The sequence below is a fragment of the Lepisma saccharinum genome, chromosome 11 (assembly GCF_977018435.1).
Source record: "Lepisma saccharinum chromosome 11, izLepSacc3.1, whole genome shotgun sequence".
Classification (NCBI taxonomy): domain Eukaryota; kingdom Metazoa; phylum Arthropoda; class Insecta; order Zygentoma; family Lepismatidae; genus Lepisma; species Lepisma saccharinum.
In genome coordinates, this window is record NC_139239.1 from 43,667,111 (window position 1) to 43,686,560 (window position 19,450).

The 19,450-nt window shown below is 42.5% G+C and overlaps 4 non-coding genes and 1 pseudogene across 4 annotated transcripts; all 5 read right to left on the reverse strand.

Moving 5' to 3' along the window:
- Positions 1-15,687: 15,687 nt before the first annotated feature.
- LOC145995386 (5S ribosomal RNA) lies at positions 15,688-15,806 on the reverse strand. Its single transcript, XR_014442442.1, has one exon. It is a non-coding gene; the product is annotated as a 5S ribosomal RNA (ribosomal RNA).
- A 1,081-nt stretch (positions 15,807-16,887) lies between these two features.
- On the reverse strand, positions 16,888-17,006 carry LOC145995795 (5S ribosomal RNA; annotated as a pseudogene).
- A 576-nt stretch (positions 17,007-17,582) lies between these two features.
- Positions 17,583-17,701, reverse strand: LOC145995523 (5S ribosomal RNA). Its single transcript, XR_014442571.1, has one exon. It is a non-coding gene; the product is annotated as a 5S ribosomal RNA (ribosomal RNA).
- Positions 17,702-18,798: 1,097 nt separating this feature from the next.
- On the reverse strand, positions 18,799-18,917 carry LOC145995546 (5S ribosomal RNA). Its single transcript, XR_014442593.1, has one exon. It is a non-coding gene; the product is annotated as a 5S ribosomal RNA (ribosomal RNA).
- A 409-nt stretch (positions 18,918-19,326) lies between these two features.
- On the reverse strand, positions 19,327-19,445 carry LOC145995659 (5S ribosomal RNA). Its single transcript, XR_014442703.1, has one exon. It is a non-coding gene; the product is annotated as a 5S ribosomal RNA (ribosomal RNA).
- Between the last annotated feature and the right edge of the window lie 5 nt (positions 19,446-19,450).

The following is a 19,450-nucleotide window of genomic DNA, read 5'->3' on the forward strand; positions in this document are numbered from 1 at the left end:
TGTGTACCAGGATTTTTGTAACTGTCCAGGTTGACCACGCCATACTCCTTTTTCTTCACAGCAGAGGGTAGAGAATCGGACATGAAAACACCCCTGAAGTTTTTTATTCCCAACAGTTCGATTAGAGATTCAATATCGAAGTTGGACAGGGCTTCTTCTTTTTTTTATATTTTTTCAAAGCATCGAGGTTGCTTTTTTGTTTTTTGGTTATACCTTTCCCCTTCTTCTCCATAGCCAGGTTGTGACGTTTCTGTTCTTCCAATTCTGCCTTGTTCTTCTTCGAGTCGATGACGGTTTTCGCGATGGCGGCGCTACCGCCGGCCAAACTTCCAACGGCCCCCAATGCTGCCAGGATGGCTGGGATGCTGAATATGAAACCTCCAATCTTTTGCTGTTTCCGCGAACGCTGCAAGCGTTTCAATTGAGGTGTGCTGAGAAGTAATTTCATTCCGTGTCCTTTCGTCAAGCAAGAACGTTTCTTCTCACGTTGTTTCTTGGTGAGTAACCCATCGAGGGCACCTAGATTTTTCAGATTGGAGTATGGTATCTGGTACACGACACCTTTGGGCTTCATGTTGATGCTCTATATGTTATCTTCACGATATGTTATTTATATATATATGTTTTGAGATTTTTTTGTTTTGTGTAATTTTTTTTGGTATGTTATTTATATATAAATGTTCTGAGATTTTTTTGTTCCGTGTAATTTTTTTCAAGGATATACTTCGCGCAGAGTCGTTACACAAATTCTATTACGTGCTTTGTTTTTTTACCAAGAAGTTCTTTTGTACCCTTGTACACGATTCGAGTTTTGTTCTCGATTAAAATAGCTAGCTTCTCGTTGGATAACATGTCAGCGTATCGATCTGGTAAAAATAGACTGTATTGTGCGTTGAGCAAGAGACGTGCCTTGGGACCATACTGGGTAGAAACAATTGAACCGGAAGTTATCGTGTAAGGTTTGTCCACTTCCAATTCCCGAATTTTTACATACTCTACTGACAAATTTAGCATTTGTTTTAATGCTTGGAGGTCACTCATTTTTTCAGTTGTCATATCGAAGAGAAATTTTCAGTGTGTGTGTTAGAGAAATTTAGTTTTTTTTTCACGATGTGTGTTATTTATATATACCGAAGATTTTTTTCACGATGTGTGTTATTTATATATATATTTTTTTTCACGATTTGTATCGAAGATTTTTTTTGTGTGTGTGCGTTAGAGGAAGAAAGTTCGTGCTTCGGAAAACGCAATGATGTGCGTGATGATTTCTTCAGTTTCCTGTTTGGACTTACACCAATCATCAGTATATCGTCTTCTCCCCTGCCTCGCCTCGTGCAGTTCGTCTAACCTATCGTTTAATTTTTCCCCCGCAACCGAAAGAAGAGTGTCAAGATCACCGCTCCTCATTCCACTGATCTCCCGAAGATGGCCCTTGATAAGCATTTCACAAGGGATACGAAATTTCGGAGTTGTTCTTGCTACGTGTAAAAGTTTCCCTACATCCTCGCAAGCGTGTTTGAATATTTTACATAGCAGTTCGTGCGGCAAATCGGTTATGCAAGACATGTTGTTATTATTTCTTTTTTACTGTATGTTATTTATTTATACACCCCATCCAAATTTTTGTTTCGTGTTCATGGCGATGGTGGTGCCCAGTGCTGCAACTCTTTCTCCCAGCGAAGCGTCTCTACTAACGAATCTTTCGAAAGCTGCGTGCTCTAACTTTCTGTCTGCTTCGTGACGTGCATTCAGATCGGTGCGAGTGGTGTTGTAGGCAATGTCGTGATCTTTGCATGCGGCGTCCAACGGATTCACACCCTTGTCTCCTCTCTCCAATCTTTTCTCGAGTTTGGTACCCGGTCCGCAGAACTGGTAGCCGGGTAAATGCATCTCGAAAGGTAACTTGTTGATGATGTCGTTCACGAGTCCCTTTCCTTCGGCCACGTTCCAGAATCTCGGAGGCAGCGTGTTGATAATTTTAATGAGGTAACCTATGCCCTTGTCGTTGTTCACGATGAAGTTGGAAAGTTTTGTGCTGATCATGTCCACAATTCCTACCTTCTCGTTGTAGAAATTACGATTGCCTGCATTCTCCTCTCCTGCAATAACCAACAATCGGTCTATGAGCTTGCGCACGTCGTCCACCCACACAAACTCTTTGGGCAGGGTGTTGTAGAGTTTGACGCCGCTGCCTGTTTTCACCTGGTTCCAAATCGGTTTGATGAGATTTCTGTACTTCTCGCCGCTGCTCGATTTCACCCTATTCTGCGAGGCGTCGTTGTTCTGGTATAAGGCATCCGTCATGATCAAAATTTCCTTGTAACTCTGGTAATCTTCGTCAGTGTAATCTTTCGGCTGCTTTTTGGCAACGAGTTCCCACAGTCCCACCGTACCCGGATACCTGTTCCAACTATCCTTCTCGCCTAAATTAACTTTAATGTCGTTGCCTTCGAAGCTCACCTTCGATTTTCCAATCTTCCAAACCACACCGCCGCCTTCGTTGCTCTCCATGCTCGGATACAATCCGAACACTTCATCTTTGTCGAATTTTCCCGTGCTTAGGTAGTCTCGTGCCAAAGGTCCTAACTCAATCTTATCCAAAGACGACGGCGTGCTACCTATGGCTCGACGTCGTGCCGGTACGTCCTTCAGTTCGAACGGCGTCGAAGGAATGCTCGAAATGGGCGTGGGTACGGTGTAACTTTTAGCTGCAAGTGGTACGAGTTCGTTGATCAAATTTTTATTTTGTTCCGTGACGCCTTTAATTTCTTTACCTAGATCGCTGATGGCGTCGATCACAGGTTGATCTTGACGTTTCTTCTCTTCGTAGAATCCGCGATTCTCGGATTTCCAACCTTTGAAGCGTTTCGCGAGGTAATCGCGAAGCTTGAGATTTTCGTCTTCGATTTTTCGTTTCGTCATAGCGTTATTTATACACGTCGTTTCTCACAACGTTGCAACGTTTAGAAAGTCGTTGATTTTGTTTCTGTATTTTCCGTCGTTGGGTTTTCTCGTCATGTCGGTCGTCGCGAATCCGAAATCGTCACTGTTCCAACAGTGGGAGCAGCAGCGTTCCGAAAATTGATTGTAGTTCATGTCTCCGCCTACGTAGTCATCGTACGCGTGCTTGAGGTTGGTGTGATCTTGACGAAACAAACATATGAAATTAGCGTTGTCGCGTACTAACTGTTTTGGAATTTTGGAAAACGTTTGAGCTAGGAAGAAGCAATCTATTCCTTTGTGACGACCTTGCGTGAAAAAATTGCGAATTTCATTTTGATTTTCCAGGATAACATCGTCGAACACAACAACTGAATTTTCACGACAATCGTCGAGTGGTTTTATTTCCGAAGAGAACGTTGCAATGTCCAGACCATCGTACAGTTTCATCAGTTGCTGGTATTTCGCTTGCTCCAAACTTTTCGAAAATACGTAGAGGTGCCTGTTCTTCCAATCTAACCAATTCGGTGCGAGGAGAAAATTGTCCACGAGCAGTGTTGTTTTTCCACACCCCGAAGGACCTACAATCAGACAGCGGATGCTGTCGGGAAGCAACTCGCCGTTCCTTTTGTTCTTTCGATTTTCCGAATCAGGTAGACGTTTCACGACATTCCACGCACTCATAGAATCACTTCGTTTGAATCGATCCAACTCGTGTCCGGAAGTCCCAGCCATTTCACCAAAAGTTTGTCGCCTCTCTTACGCAAAACTTTTTCGATAAGGTATGTGTCGGGGTATTTCGTTTTAGAGAGTTCCTCCTCGTAGAAGCGCCCCAATAAAATTTCACCGCCACTGTCCTTTATTATATACGTGTGACGGTTTCCGGGTAGAACTCGAACCACGGTAAAAAGTTCCGTGCTCCAGTTTCGTGTGAAACCCCTGTCGAACGTTCGCTTCAATTTACTGACCCTCACCTGGTCTCCAATTTTATATTTAGGTTTTTTTGTCGTGGGCGTGTACTTTGGACAGTAAACGCTGGAAATTAATCGCTGCTCGTCGGACTTGGTAACGTCAGCTGGCTTCATGCCTATTGTTCTGTGTACCGTGTGATTATAGTCGTTAACGAGTTCCGGCAGTATGTCGACCCATTTGTAATTTCCTCGAAGCGTGAAGCGTGACCACATGCGCGATTTCAGAGTGCGATTAAATCTTTCCACGATGCTGGCTTTGATGTGACTGAAGGTTGAATAATGTCGAATGTCATGTTTTTGAATAAATTTTTGGAATACGGCATTGTAAAATTCCTTCCCGTTGTCTGTTTGCAAAAACCGAGGTCGTCTGTCGCTTTCGCGAAAAATTGTCTTGAATGCTTCCGTGACGCACGTTCCTGTTTTGGCTTTCAAAGGTAGAGCCCATGCGAATTTCGAAAACGTGTCTATGACGGTGAGGAGGTACTTGTTGCCCTTGTTCAATTTATGCACATTTTTTAGATTGCCGTTACTCATCTCCACGAGGTCACTTTGCCAGAGGTCATCGATTCCCTTGGTTACCACAGCTAAACGCTCGTAGTTGCGGCGTGCAGGTTTATGCAATTCTTCGACAATAGCTTGCCTAGACATTTTTTTTTAGAGATTACGTTTGAAGAGAAGCACCAGCGTGATGGGATTCAAAGAGGGTGGCACTTCGCTCGTGTTTTGAATGATCAGCTTATCGCCGGCACTCACGTCAAAAACGGTAAGATCTTCGTCTTCGTGTATTTCATATATGTTGCGCGTTTCGTTCCAACGTGCCAGAGGAATGTTTCCTGCTTTCTGGACACCACGATTCGATATCAAGGTCATGGTGGGAACGCTAGCTTTTCTACCGTGAGACCAGTACGAAAATTCATTTATCTGAATCGTGCCATCGAGGAGAAACTTGTAGTACGGGTGATAAGGATGCAACATGTACAGTTTGTTACCTTCGACGAACGTGGAGATTCTCTGTTGATTGGGTACGCTGTTAATTTCGATGGCTTGCAGAGAATGCAGTTTAGCGAATTTAGTATCGACGCTAACAAGGTTGCTGTGAAGCTGTCCCAGTGTATTTTGTACGGGCAACAAATATTCGACTATGGTATCCGTTACTGTAGAAAATGACGGTTTGATTTTCACTTCCACGTTCAACTGCTTGTAGCTTTCGTTTAGTTCTTGCAACTTGGCACCGAAAGAGGCCAGCGTCGATTCCTGCGTGGATTCCAGCACTCCAACTTGATCTCTGATGTTGACGACGATGTTCTGAAGGTTCTCGACTTGATTCAATTTCGAGCTCTTCTCGGTAAGATCGTTCACGATGCTTCGCATTTCGGTAAACTGCGTGTGAAGGTCGGCGACGCTCTGCGAAGTGGGCAGCGTCGACACCAGCGAAGTAAGTTCGTCTCGAATCTGTTCCACGTTCGCCGTTTCCGTTTCCAGTCGTTTCAGCATACGTGATATGTTCTTTTTCAAAGCGTGCAATTCTTTTGAGGTGGGGAGATTGGCCACCCTACTCTCGAGATCGCTCAATGAACTTTTGATGTCGCTCGAATCGGATAGTGCCGTCACCGCAGATTTTAATTTTTCCAAATCTTCGCTCGAAGGTACGCTCGTCCGTAACGATTCCAAGTCACCCTGTATGTTGTCCAGTACGTGATGAAAATGAGAAAGATTCGTTTCGACGTTCAAAGTTTCTAAATATTCGATCTTCTGCTGAACCGTGCTCAACGTGTCTTGTATGCTCGTCAACGCACTGGCTTCAGCGTGAATATTTTTAATTTCTTCGTTGATCAACTCCAGAGACGCCTGAAGCGTAGCGATGGTGGTTTGAATGTGTTCGAAATCTTTATAAGCCTCCAATTGAATTTTTATGTTCGCGACGCTTTTGCTGATGACCTGCAGTTCGTCTGACGATGGTAGGTTCGTCATGGTATCTTCCAAAGTCTGTAACTTGGATTTAATTTCTTCCAACGTGCCGGCGAATTCTTCTTGTAATTTGGAAACAACAACATGCAAGCGTTCTACATCAATATCCTTCACGACGGTTTGAAGTTCAGAGAAATTCTTTTCGATTGCCGAAGTTCGTTCTTCGATTTCGAGTTTCAATTTTTCCAAATCTTCATTTTTCGATTGAAATTGTTGTAATTTGGCCAAATCATTTTGAAGCTTATCCACGCTAAACTGTATATTTTGAACGTTGTCGTAAGAAGGTACGTCGACATAATTTTTTATGAGCGTTTTCAGTTCGGAATCGATTTTCAGAATGGGGTCGAGACATTGCGTTTGGAGCGTAGCGATCTCGGACTCTAAACTTTTGTTTAAGGTCTCCTGCAAAGCGATCAAATCGCTCCTCAACTTTTTAATTCGGACGTCGAGCATGAGAATCTCTTCTGCGTGGTCTACACGCTTAGTGTTGCCGAAAATATCGTTAGGCATTTTGGTTAACGGTTATTTATAATAGGATAGACGATTCGTAATTCTACGAAGAGAGGAATGAGTTTGTCGTAATCTCCTAGGAGTTCCACGTATAAACAATCTCCTGCAGAAACATCGTATGTAATGTTAGAAAGCATCTTGACGTGCTTGATTCGAAAAATGTTCTTGCCGCTAGAAATTTTAATATTTTGCCCTTCGTTCTCCGGATTCACGGTGATTCGAAGTTTCCCACCGATCGGAATTTTGTAAAAATGTAAATTGTTGTTGAAGATGTAAAAAGTTTTGCCGACGTCTTCATCCAATTTCGTCCAAATGCTGTTGAGGTGAATGATCAACAGACCGTTGAGTTTAGGTAACACGGAAGGTAAAAGGTTATTGGAATTTGGTAGTGGAGTTTCCATGTTGCTTTGTTTCCGGAAACCAAAAAGATTCATTGTCCCTGTTATTTAAATTAAATTAAATTTCTACATGCTGTGCCCCTTCGTAGATCGAATGAAGAAAAAAGAAGATTTTATCTGCAGCAGTCCGCAATACAAAAAAGACTCTAACATATAATTATCTCGTTAAAGCACAATGAAGAAAAAAAAATAAAAGTTGAATTTAATGAGCCTCGTGTTTAGAGCGAGCCTTAACAACATAATAACGAGTTCCAACTTTTCATCGCCCGAGGGCTCCCCTTTCATTCTTTTCCTCCGTCTGTTTTTGAAAAAATGGCAAAAAACACACAGCGGACTTCATGGCTATGGGGTTACAGTTAACACACGTCACATTTATCGCTTCCATTGCAGTGGCCCCACTCTCTGGTATGTATTTGACAATCGAGAACACGCAACTTGTTGTCCCTTGCATCCAATGCGACCTTGGTTACGCGCGTCGTGTACAGTTCGTGTAAAGTATTCGCAATGCGATGATCTGTGCTGAGTTTTTTTTCACCATGAAAAAGGCATTCTTTGTAGTCTTTCATGTTGAATTTAGCAGTACTTGTTCTTCCTACCCCTTTCGCTTTCTTGATCTCTTTCTTATCTGCAATCTTGACGCAGTACATTTTGGCACGAAGCCCCGCAAATTCGCTGATGTAATTACCAGCCGCTTCGTCTTTGAACTTTCCTATGGTCATTTTGTTTTCCGTCGAATGCAAGTGATGGCCTGATGGTAAGTTACTGAAATCAAAAAGATGCTTCATCGAACTCAGATCACGTTCGAGGCTTGGTGTTTGGATTAGAAAAATGAAGCTATCCGTGTCAATGTAGCATATTTGGATGTTATCTCCGTAAAAGAGTTGAAACCGGTCGTAGTACGATTGGTACATGTGCAATTTTGATAGTTCAAGGACGGTGGCACCTATGGCAATCGGCTTGTTGAGCATCACTTGCTTCTTGTTCTTCTCGACGAATACCAGATTCTCGTCGAAAATGGTGAAGTTTTTGAAGTAGGGGGACGCGACAATCTTTTCGAATTTCTTTTCGTCCGTGACCAACGTTGCGTCGATGTAATTGCGCACGTTCTCCATCGTCTTGCCGTAGATGGCGTTGTTGAACAGTTTGTACAGATCCTTGTCCGCAGGCGATGTTGATTGTGCTCTGCGTCGCGTGTTCTCGGCTATGTAGGGTTCCAGCCACCTGCTCTGCCTAAATTTCAATCCTCTGTGTATTTTCTTCAGCTGCAAGCCGTGACGCACGTAGAATTGAAGGAGTCGGTAGTGCACAACGTAATTCCTCTTGTTCTCCACGCTTAGTATGAGTTTTGGCTCTGATGATCCTCCAGGTGGCTTCTCTTTGGTGGGGGCCAGGGCGAATCCGTGATGTTTCTCGTGAAGTGTTTCGGGATAATCGAGATCCACTTCCAAGAAACAGCCCCATTCGTTATCTTCGCTCCAGTTGAGAAAAAAATCCTCGCAGGAGAGTTCCTCTTTGGTCATCCACGCGTAGTCGCTGATGGGAAGACACTGGGACATGGAGTGGCCGTACAGGTTGTTGACATCCCAGTAGACGATGTAGGTGTTGGGCTTCGATGCATCGTAACCAGGCGTACGAGGATTGTTTGCCTGAGCATGGCGTCGGGGACATTGGACGATGCCACCGCGTATCGCACTCTCCATGAAGGCATACTGTTCCTTCTCTGCGATGAGTCCCAGTTCCATGTTGGTGTATTTCATCATCGATTCCCAAGTCAATCCCGGCGTCGTGAAGAAATACGCAGGATCCAACTTGTAGATCGAGATGCATCTCTTGCGAAACGACTCGAAAATGTCCATGAGGAGAGTCACGTCCAATTTCAAATACAGGTCGTGATAATCACGAAAAGTTTGGCAATTGAAGGCCGTCCACACACTACGAGCGTGTTCGTAGTCCTCTTCGGAACAGACGTCCTCCGTGAGATGGGAATAAAATGCCTCCCGGGGTGGAAGTTCCGTCTCGTCAAATTTGTCGAAATCATTGACGTACTCGTAGGGGTAGACGCCCTTGCGACGCAACAGATTCAAATTCTCATCTCTCCCCGAAGAACACTTTTGCTTGGTGGCCACAAGATCTTCGTCGCCAAGTTGAGCTGCAAGGGAGGCCAGGCTGGAGGACAGGAAATTGTACGAATCCAGGATTCTAACTTCCACACTTCCTCCTTCTTCGAGAGGGATCCACACTCTCACCGCGATGTACTTCTCGCTCGTTCTCGGGATGATGCTGATTCGAGTCGTTATGTTGTAGAGCTCTTTGACGAACAGATGCGTATCGTACTTCTCCGTGTAATGCAGAAACACGGCAACGAAATGCGACTCCTTAATCTTAAGATTGCACGAATTACAGATCGTGCTCAGGAATAATCCATTCTGATGATCATGGTGTACGACCTTGTGATTTTCGGGGGTGAAAGCCTGGTCACACTCCGCGCATCTTGTCGCCGTGTCATGTCTCCGCTGTTGTTCCGTCGTGAGAGCAGGTGGAGAAACGTAAGAGCCTTTCAGGCTGGGTGCAAGTTCTCTTGCGCATTCCGCTATCTTCTTAACAAAATGTTTTGCCGCATCAGGTCCGCAATACAAGATGACATCATTTAATTTTTCTCCGTAGATGGAGAAACTGCAAGGCTCGTGGTGAAAAATTTGGATTGTGCTTGAGGTAGAGGGATCAGGGTTGCAAGACGTCATGGGAACTTGGAAGCTTTCAAAGTCGGCATAAAGGACAGCGGGATGGTGGAGAAGAGCCTGGTGTTTCTGAAATTTCATCTTGGTTCCGGGTTCCGGCATGACATCTTCGGGTTCTGCAGTCACGGAGCCAAAACACTTGTGCTGTTCTTTCGTCTTCTTTCCCACGCGAAAAATTCTCAAACATCGATCGCAAATTTCGATCTTATCGTGATCCTTGCTGATCTGTCTTCCTACTAATCGTGAGAAATTCCGTATCAAACTGTAACGGCCATCTACAAGCAAGAGTCGAATTACATTTTTCTGGCTTCTCGCAGGTCTTAACACACGAATGTTGTCGCAATCGTCAACCCCAAACACGAAAATATCGATATCTTCTCCTTTTTCCTCTCTATAGTTTTTTTCAAATTGATTGATCTCATTCAGGGGCACAGGATAGGAAATTCCTCGCATGACATTCTTGTATCCCCCCTCATATCCTCTGTAATTGGACAGGCGTTCGGGGTTAACATTATTAGCTGGGTGTAATGCGGCGATGACAGACCATAGGAAACTCTTCGCATCATTACTTTTTATGTTCAACACTGCATTTTGCTTTTTTTTTGTTTTTTTGTTTTTTTGAGCGCTGCGTAACGGTTTGAAATTGCAGACTCGAAGCTGTAACATGTGGCTGCGACCGCAAAGACTCCATCCACTTCCACGACCTTCAAACTCTTCTTGTTTTTGTCCCAAGTGCTCGAATAGCCGTGTCACAATTTCCTCCAGATCGTCGTGATTGCTCTCATGTAAACCTTCGCACCCTACATAAAAGCTGAAAGTGCTTGACTCGGACGAGACAACTTTCTCATACAGCAGGGTCAAGACGAGATGAATTTTAATTGCAACATTAACGAGGCAATCCCGTAATTGATCGACTATCGGAGATTTCACATTGTCGAGGAAGGTGCTCGAGTCACATTTTTCGTCAGCTCCAGATTTATACGTCATAATGCGTGCACTTTTATTCAAAGCACCGCCGCATTCATGCGCATCAATGCGAGATTTTTTTGTCGGGGGGACTACGACGTCATGTTCCGGTAGACGACATTTTTTCAAATGCCTAGCAATATTAGGTTTAGAAATTAATTTTTCACAGTTGCGACATGCCACTTTCCCGCAAAGACCGGAGGGACCTGGTTGCGGTTCCATTTTTCCTCTGTTATTTATATATACAGATAAATTTTTTGGGGGGGGGGGTTGGTAGGGGAAAGCACACTGAAACAGAAGGAAAAAAGTTGAAAAAATGCTAGACATTTTTTTTTCCTTCCACATATATATATATTATTGGCGAGCCCAACTTAAGAGTTCAGTATGGGGCTTATGGCAACAGCGTTGCCGCATGGTGTGCAGTAGAAGAAAGCTCCAGCGCACATCGAGCGTCTGCTGTGGTACACGCAACAACAAAAGTTAGTGGTCAACGGGGCTGTTCACTGCCAAACTTTTCCTCTAGAGGCGCCAGCCCTGTTTGTCCCTAAATAATTTCGTTCGTCATCTGGTTGCTCTAAGCTTTACATTGGAGTGCGATAGGATGGCTATTCAAACGTTATTTTCAACGAAGGTAAGAACTTCTTGTGTAAATCGATAACAAAAATTGTTTACCAAAGCTTTAGGATTATGTAGCAAGTCATAAATTTCTGAAAATTACGTTGTCCTGAACCTAAGAATTAATATATTAAAGCGCAACGACAGGGTAGCTCAGACGGGCTAAATATAGTATATTTATGCACAAAGAGCACTAAACTAGACGTTATTTTGGTCGTCCCTAGCTGCTATGGGTCTATAATTTTAAAAAAAATAGATTTTCTGCACTACGGTTTTATGTTTCCTCTTGTTGCAACTTGCAAGTATGTGCAATTCAACGGCGGGAGTAGGAATCGGGAAAACTACCTAAATTACAAAAAGAAAATGTATTAAGTGGATAAGCGCATAATATTTATTATTATACACTATGCCCTATCCTATAACTTAATATTAACATATGTTTTCTTTGTATGAAGCAGACATTTCCCCCTCGTATTTTCGTCCTTTTAAGATTATAATTCCTGTAAATAAGAAAATCCTAGAGGTTGCGAGATATGAAACAGAATGTAACATATTTCTTGTAGTAACTATTCTTCTCAATAAATATGTATGTATAAAATAGAGAACTATATTTACTAGCTATGAGGAAAAATATGATATCACGATAAAAAATAAGTCGGGTATTAATAACAACTAGCTATAAAAAAAGTGCAGTCGCGTGGAATTATTATGTATTATTCTTTACCAGATTCACAAGAATAAAACACTTAAATTGTGAAAATTCAAAGTGACGTAAACAAGTGCTGTGCAAATTTAATGCTATTTTTAGATCCGATATCTTTTCTGTTATTGACGATCGTCTTATTAAAATTCTTAGTTTCACAACACTGATGTTCCGATATAATTTCCGATGTTAAGATGAAATTAAACTTGCAATTTAATGTAATAGCAGCACGTTCAGCATCAAATTCCCCTTATATTTAAATATGGGAGAACAATTGCCTATCAAAAGCATGGGGTCACAACATGGGTGCTGGCACCTACAATAGTTTGCTTTGACTGGAACATACAAGAATGCATGACTTGGTGGGAAGCTGGTCATTCTTGCAGCTGTTGGTCCACAATAATGACGGTCCGTGGAGGAAGATTTGAAAATAACTGTTTCCGAATATACTTTTTATACGTCTTGCTCTCTATTTTATCACAGTGTTTTTCTTTCCTTTATGCACATAAAGGCGACAACGTTACCACTGCTCTATCGGGGAGGCCTCTTTCACATTTTTCGGTGCACTGTCTCATTTGAAACGGAACAGTGTTCATTATAATACCGGCATACACCAAAGAACCCCGGTCGTCGCATTTTATTTAAGGGATTAGGGTTCTATACCCTGTGGAGGCATTTAAAGGTTCGTATCTCACATAAAACCGTAAGTCCGTCCAGTCCCAATTAACATATCTGTGCAGAAAAGTGAATTTAAAACTCAATTAATCAAAAACTAGAGGTGTGAAATAGATAAAGTTCTGTTGTATTTGTGTAATAGAAAAAAACAGACATTGGAAATATTCAATCTAAAATGCTCTCGCTTTGTGTCCATCAGTTAACGTTATTGCCTTTCAAACAACAAGTTCCGGATTAAATTTACTTAGGTATCTCATAAATCTATTCCCTATTTATGCATTTGCGTCAAACTTTACTATCTGGAAAAAAACTGCTCGATCATTTTATGTTCTTTTAATATAATGCTATCTAACTTTTTTATAATAGTTAGTCATCCTTTGGGAAGAGCGAGTGAACCGGGGGTATTCCCGCTAGATCCACCAATGCATACAATATGCCTGTTTTCAGAGAAAAATTCCCCAAAACAAGAAAGCCCACACACAAATAATAAATTTCTTGACCTGGCCCCAAGACGGAAGCCTATTCACGAACTTTTGCCTGACCATTCCCCACCCCCTTCCCTCTTCCCGACACGTGTTTGCAGCAAGTGGCAACAGGCGAATGGCTGTTATTTTTGACTCCCCAAATCGCGCTTAACATAAGAAAAAAAAGCACATTTTTTGAATGTTCTGAATTGTAATAGAAGGTATAGAGCATCAAAACCTTACATTTCCTCTCCTTTTTGCATATTTATTATTTTCTCTTCGCATGTTAATGACTTTTGTTAATGACTTTTGTTTCTGGCAGAATGGGGATGGGGATCTCAAAAATAAAAGCCCATAACGGCCCATACTGAACTCTTAACTTGGGCTCCTCTATAGACGCGAACAGTATGTGTGTGTGTGTGTGTGTGTGCACTGTTGTAGGAGGTAAAAAATATGCGACATGTAAGTGTGTGTGTCAATTTTTTTATGACTCCTCTTGAATATGTGTGTGTCAGACGCAAAACAAAATATAAATATATCATGAAAAAAATAAAAACTTACCTTTCAAGAGAGATAGAGAGACTTCAAAAAACTTGTAGCTCACTAAAAAAAACTTCCACGATGATATGTATGTATGTATACTGCCAGACAAACAAATTAAAAAATACTGAACTGCCACGATTGACGTTCACCTTTCAAGAGAGATAGAGAGACTTGAAAATAAACTTGTAGCTCACTAAAAAAAACTTCCACGATGATATGTATGTATGTATACTGCCAGACAAACAAATTAAAGAATACTGAACTGCCACGATTGACGTTTCACTATGATAGGAAGAAAACTGCTACGTTTATATAGGAATCCCCACCCCACAGGACCACCCCTCCTTTGGTGGGGTGATGACCTGCAATCGCTTCGAGGCACGAAACACGCAGCAGGCCGACCGGATGATGATATCTCGCTTCTCGCAAGCAGTCACCTTCCGGAGCAGAGCGGGGGGGGGGGGGGAATTTCCACGCAGGCCGGCGACTGATGACCTGCAGTCGCTTCGAGGCTCGAAACACGCAGCAGGCCGACCGGATGATGATATCTCGCTTCTCGCAAGCAGTCACCTTCCGGAGCAGAGCGGGGGGGGAATTTCCACGCAGGCCGGCGACTGATGACCTGCAGTCGCTTCGAGGCTCGAAACACGCAGTAGGCCGGCCGGATGATGATATCTCGCTTCTCGCAAGCGATCACCTTCCGGAGCAGAGCGGGGGGGAATTTCCACGCAGGCCGGCGGCTGATGACCTGCAGTCGCTTCGAGGCTCGAAACACGCAGTAAACTAAAAACACAATAAGCGCTATAGTCAATGTCCTAGCAATAAACCCCCCCCCTTTCTTCCTCTTTCTTCTCTCCTTTCTTCTCGTTTGTGGTACAAAACAAACAATACTATACTTTTTTCAACAAAAAACTTTTCAATGCGCACAATATTTTGTGGGGGACAAATAGCAAATAAACAGGCGTTGACAGTTCCACCCATACTTTCGTCGTCCCAAGGCCGACGTATACAGCAGGTTGTTAACATCAGCTCTGGCAATTGTTGAGAAATAGTGACGTCAGTTTGACTGGGACTTTTGAGGTTTTGGTGAACGCCAAATGAGTAAAATGAATTTTTTGATGTTTTGGCGCTGTTTTCTTTGCTGCGAAACATCGTCAGCGCAATAAATAAGCGCGCGCGCGTGTGTGGCACATTGTTCCCGAGAGAGGTTTACAAAGGTCACGATATACAAACATTTGACCGGGACTTTTGAGGTTTTGGCGAACGCCAAATGAGTAAAATGAATTTTTGATGTTTTGGTGCCGTTTTCTTCGTTGCGAAACATCGTCAGCGTAATAAATGAGGCGCGCGCGCGTGTGTGTGGCACATCGTTCCCGAGAGAGGTTTACAAAGGTCACGATATACAAACATTGGTGTCCCCGAGACTTGGAAGATTACGATAAGGTGCATAAGATGAGAGGATGAGAGGATGAGAAGATGAGAGGATGAGAGGATGAGAGGATGAGAGGATGAGAGGATGAGAGCTCATCTTTCACTCATCACTGCTTTTCTGCGCCGTGAAACATCGTCAGCGTAATAAATGAGGCGCGAAACGGGGAGAGAAAAGTGAGTTTTTGAGGTTTTTGTGGTCGTTTGGTCAAGAAATCAAAATTGCAGTCAAAGGCATATTTACTATCTACTGACATCCTACGTTTCGTGGGCAATGCCAGGAATGTGTAGAAGAAACATACGTGTTTGTACTACAAATAATGATACAATTCATTGAAATCATAGTGAGAAAATGTGCTCTAACAAACTTCGAGAGATGTGTTAACATTAAAGCTGCAATATAGAGATTCAAATTTAGTGCAGTGAAAGGGTTTTGAACAAAATATACACCCCATAATAACGCAGACTCGTATTCTCGCCGAAAACTACCAACGTAGGACCTACGGAGAGAGACACGTCGGATCCAGGCAACCGCTATCCACCGCAATTATGGCGGCCAGATGTAATACGACAGCACCCTGCAACCCAGAATGATAAGAAATTAAAAAAAACATCGGCTTCCCAGATATTCATATATACTAACATACATTTTTTTACATATATTATTTTCTGACTGCTATGAAAGAGGTGATTCTGCAGAAACTGTCAGTGATTGATTGGCTTCAAATTAGTAAAAAGGTCACTATAAACGTAAAATAAGAAAAAGGTTGCCAACAGTACCTGGTGTTCCCAGGAGGTCACCCATCCAAGTACTTACCAGGCCCGACGCTGCTTGACTTCGGTGATCGGACGAGAACCGGTATATTCAGCGCGGTATGACCGTTGGCGAAAGGTACTGCTTTCGGTAAGATAGATATACTCCACGAGACGAGACGGGTTATGTCTCGTTTAGTGTGGACTGCCAAGAATGTGTAGATGAAACATAATTGTTACTATTAATGATACATTTCATTGTCATCATAGTGAGAAAATGTGCTTTATCAACTTTCGAGAGATGTGTTAACATTAAAGCTAAAAGACAGAGAAGGAAATTTTGTGCAGGGTTGGGATTTTAAACAGAAAGGCCCAAAAATACATCAAATAATATTTCAGGAACGTATCCTCGCACAAAAACTACCAACGCCGGCTCTTCGGGAAGCGATTCTGCAAAAAATGTTTGTGATTGATTGACTTCAAGTTTCAAAAAGTCATTATCACCATTAAAAAAGAAAAAGGTTGATAAAAGTACCTGGTACTCTCAGGCGGTCACCCATCCAAGTACTTATCAGATCCGTCGCTTCTTGACTTCTGTTTTGGGACGAAAACCGGTATATTTAACGCGGTATGTCCGTTGGCGAAAGACACTGCTTTCGGTAAGTTACATATAGTCCACCTTCTAGTTTTCGAGACGAGTCGGGACATCTCACGTTTCGTAGGCAATGCCAAGAATTTGTAGAATAAACATACGTTTTTGTACTACAAATAATGATACAATTCATTGTAATCATAGTGAGAAAATGTGCTCTAACAAACTTCGAGAGATGTGTTAACATTAAAGATACAAGATAGAGATTCAAATTTAGTGCTGTGAAAGGGTTTTGAACAAAATATACACCCCATAATAACGAAGACTCGTATACTCGCCGAAAACTACCAACGCAGGACCTACGGAGAGAGACACGGCGGAATCGGCCACCGCTATCCACCGCAATTATGGCGGCCGGATGTAATACGACAGCACCCTGCAACCCAGCATGATACGAAATAAAAAAAAACATCGGCTTTCCAGATATTCATATATACTAATATACATTTTTTACATATATTATTTGCTTACAGCTATAAAAGAGGTAATTCTGCAGAAACTGTGGATGATTGATTGGTTTCAAATTACAAAAAGGTCACTATGAACCAAAACACAGAAAAGGTTGCCAACAGTACCTGGTGTTCCCAGGCAGTCACGCATCCAAGTACTTACCAGGCCCGACACCGACTGACTTCGGTGATCGGACGAGAACCGCTATATTCAGCGCGGTATGACCGTTGGCGAAAGCTACTGCATTCGGTAAAATAGATATAGTCCACTTTCTAGTTTTCGAGACGAGTCGGGACATCTCACGTTTCGTGGGCAATGCCAAGAATTTCTTGAATAAACATACGTTTTTGTACTTCAAATAATGATACAATTCATTGTAATCATAGTGAGAAAATGTGCTCTAACAAACTTCGAGAGATGTGTTAACATTAAAGATACAAGATAGAGATTCAAATTTGGTGCTGTGAAAGGGTTTTGAAAAAAATATACACCCCATAATAACGCAGACTCGTATTCTCGCCGAAAACTACCAACGCCGGACCTACGGAGAGAGACACGGCGGATCCAGACACCGCTATCCACCGCAATTATGGCGGCCGGCTGTAATACGACTGCACCCTGCAACCCAGCATGATAAGAAACTAAAAAAAAAACATCGGCTTCCTAGATATTCATTTATACTAATATACATTTTTTACATATATTATTTCCTTACAGCTTTAAAAGAGGTGATTCTGCAGAAACTGTGGATGACTGATTGGTATCAAATTACAAAAAGGTCCCTATTAACCAAAACAAAGAAAATGGTTGCCAACAGTACCTGGTGTTCCCAGGCAGTCACCCATCCAAGTACTTACCAGGCCCGACTCTGCTTGGCTTCGGTGATCGGACGAGAACCGGTATATTCAGCGCGGTATGACCGTTGGCGAAAGGTACTGCTTTCGGTGAGATAGATATACTCCACCGTCTAGTTTTCGAGACGAGACGGGTTATGTCTCGTTTAGTGTGCACTGCCAAGAATGTGTAGATGAAACATAATTGTTACTATTAATGATACATTTCATTGTAATCATAGTGAGAAAATGTGCTTTAACAAAACTTCGAGAGATGTGTTAACATTAAAGCTAAAAGACAGAGAAGGAAATTTTGTGCAGGGTTGGGATTTTAAACAGAAACGCCCAAAAATACATCAAATAATATTTCATTAACGTATCCTCGCAAAAAAACTACCAACGCCGGCTCTTCGGGACGCGATTCTGCAAAAAATGTTTGTGATTGATTGACTTCAAGTTACAAAAAGGGTCATTATCACCATTACAAAAGCAAAAAGGTTGATAACAGTACCTGGTGCTCCCAGGCTGTCACCCATCCAAGTACTTACCAGATCCGTCGCTGGTTGACATCTGTTTTGGGACGAAAACCGGTATATTTAACGCGGCATGTCCGTTGGCGAGAGACACTGCTTTCGGTAAGTTACATATAGTCCACCTACTAGTTTTCGAGACGAGTCGGGACATCTCACGTTTCGTGGGCAATGCCAAGAATGTGTAGAAGAAACATAGGTTTTTGTACTACAAATAATGAAACAAAGCATTGTAATCATAGTGAGAAAATGTGCTCTAAAAACCTTCGAGAGATGTGTTAACATTAAAGCTACAAGATAGAGATTCAAATTTAGTGCAGTGAAAGGGTTTTGAACAAAATATACACACCATAATAACGCAGACTCGTATTCTCGCCGAAAACTACCAACGCCGGACCTACGGAGAGAGACACGGCGGATCCAGGCACCGCTATCCACCGCAATTATGGCGGCCGGCTGTAATACGACTGCACCCTTCAAACCAGCTTGATAAGAAACTAAAAAAAACATCGGCTTCCCAGATATTCATATATACTAATATACATTTTCTACATATATTATTTGCTTACAGCTTTAAAAGAGGTGATTCTGCAGAAACTGTGGATGATTGATTGGTTTCAAATTACAAAAAGGTCATTATCAACCAAAACAAAAAAAAGGTTGCCAACAGTACCTGGTGTTCCCAGGCAGTCACCCATCCAAGTACTTACCAGGCTCGACGCTGCTTGACTTCGGTGATCGGACGAGAACCGGTATATACAGCGCGGTATGACCGTTGGCGAAAGGTACTGCTTTCAGTAAGGTAGATATACTCCACCGTCTAGTTTTCGAGACGAGACGTATTATGTCCTGTTTTGTGTGCACTGCCAAGAAAGTGTAGATGAAACGTAAGTGTTACTACACCAAATATTGATACATTTGATTGTAATCATAGTGAGAAAATGTGCTTTAACACTCTTCGAGAGATGTGTTAACATTAAAGCTAAAAGACAGAGAAGGAAATTTTGTGCAGGGTTGGGATGTTAAACAGAAACGCCCAAATATACATCAAATAATATGGCAGGAACGTATCCTCGCCGAAAAACTACCAACGCCGGCTCTTCGGGACGCGATTCTGCAAAAAATGTTTGTGATTGATTGACTTCAAGTTACAAAAAAGTCATTATCACCATTAAAAAAGCAAAAAGGTTGCCAACAGTACCTGGTGTTCCCAGGCAGTCACCCATCCAAGTACTTACCAGGCTCGACGCTGCTTGACTTCGGTGATCGGACGAGAACCGGTATATTCAACGAGGTATGACAGTTGGCGAGAA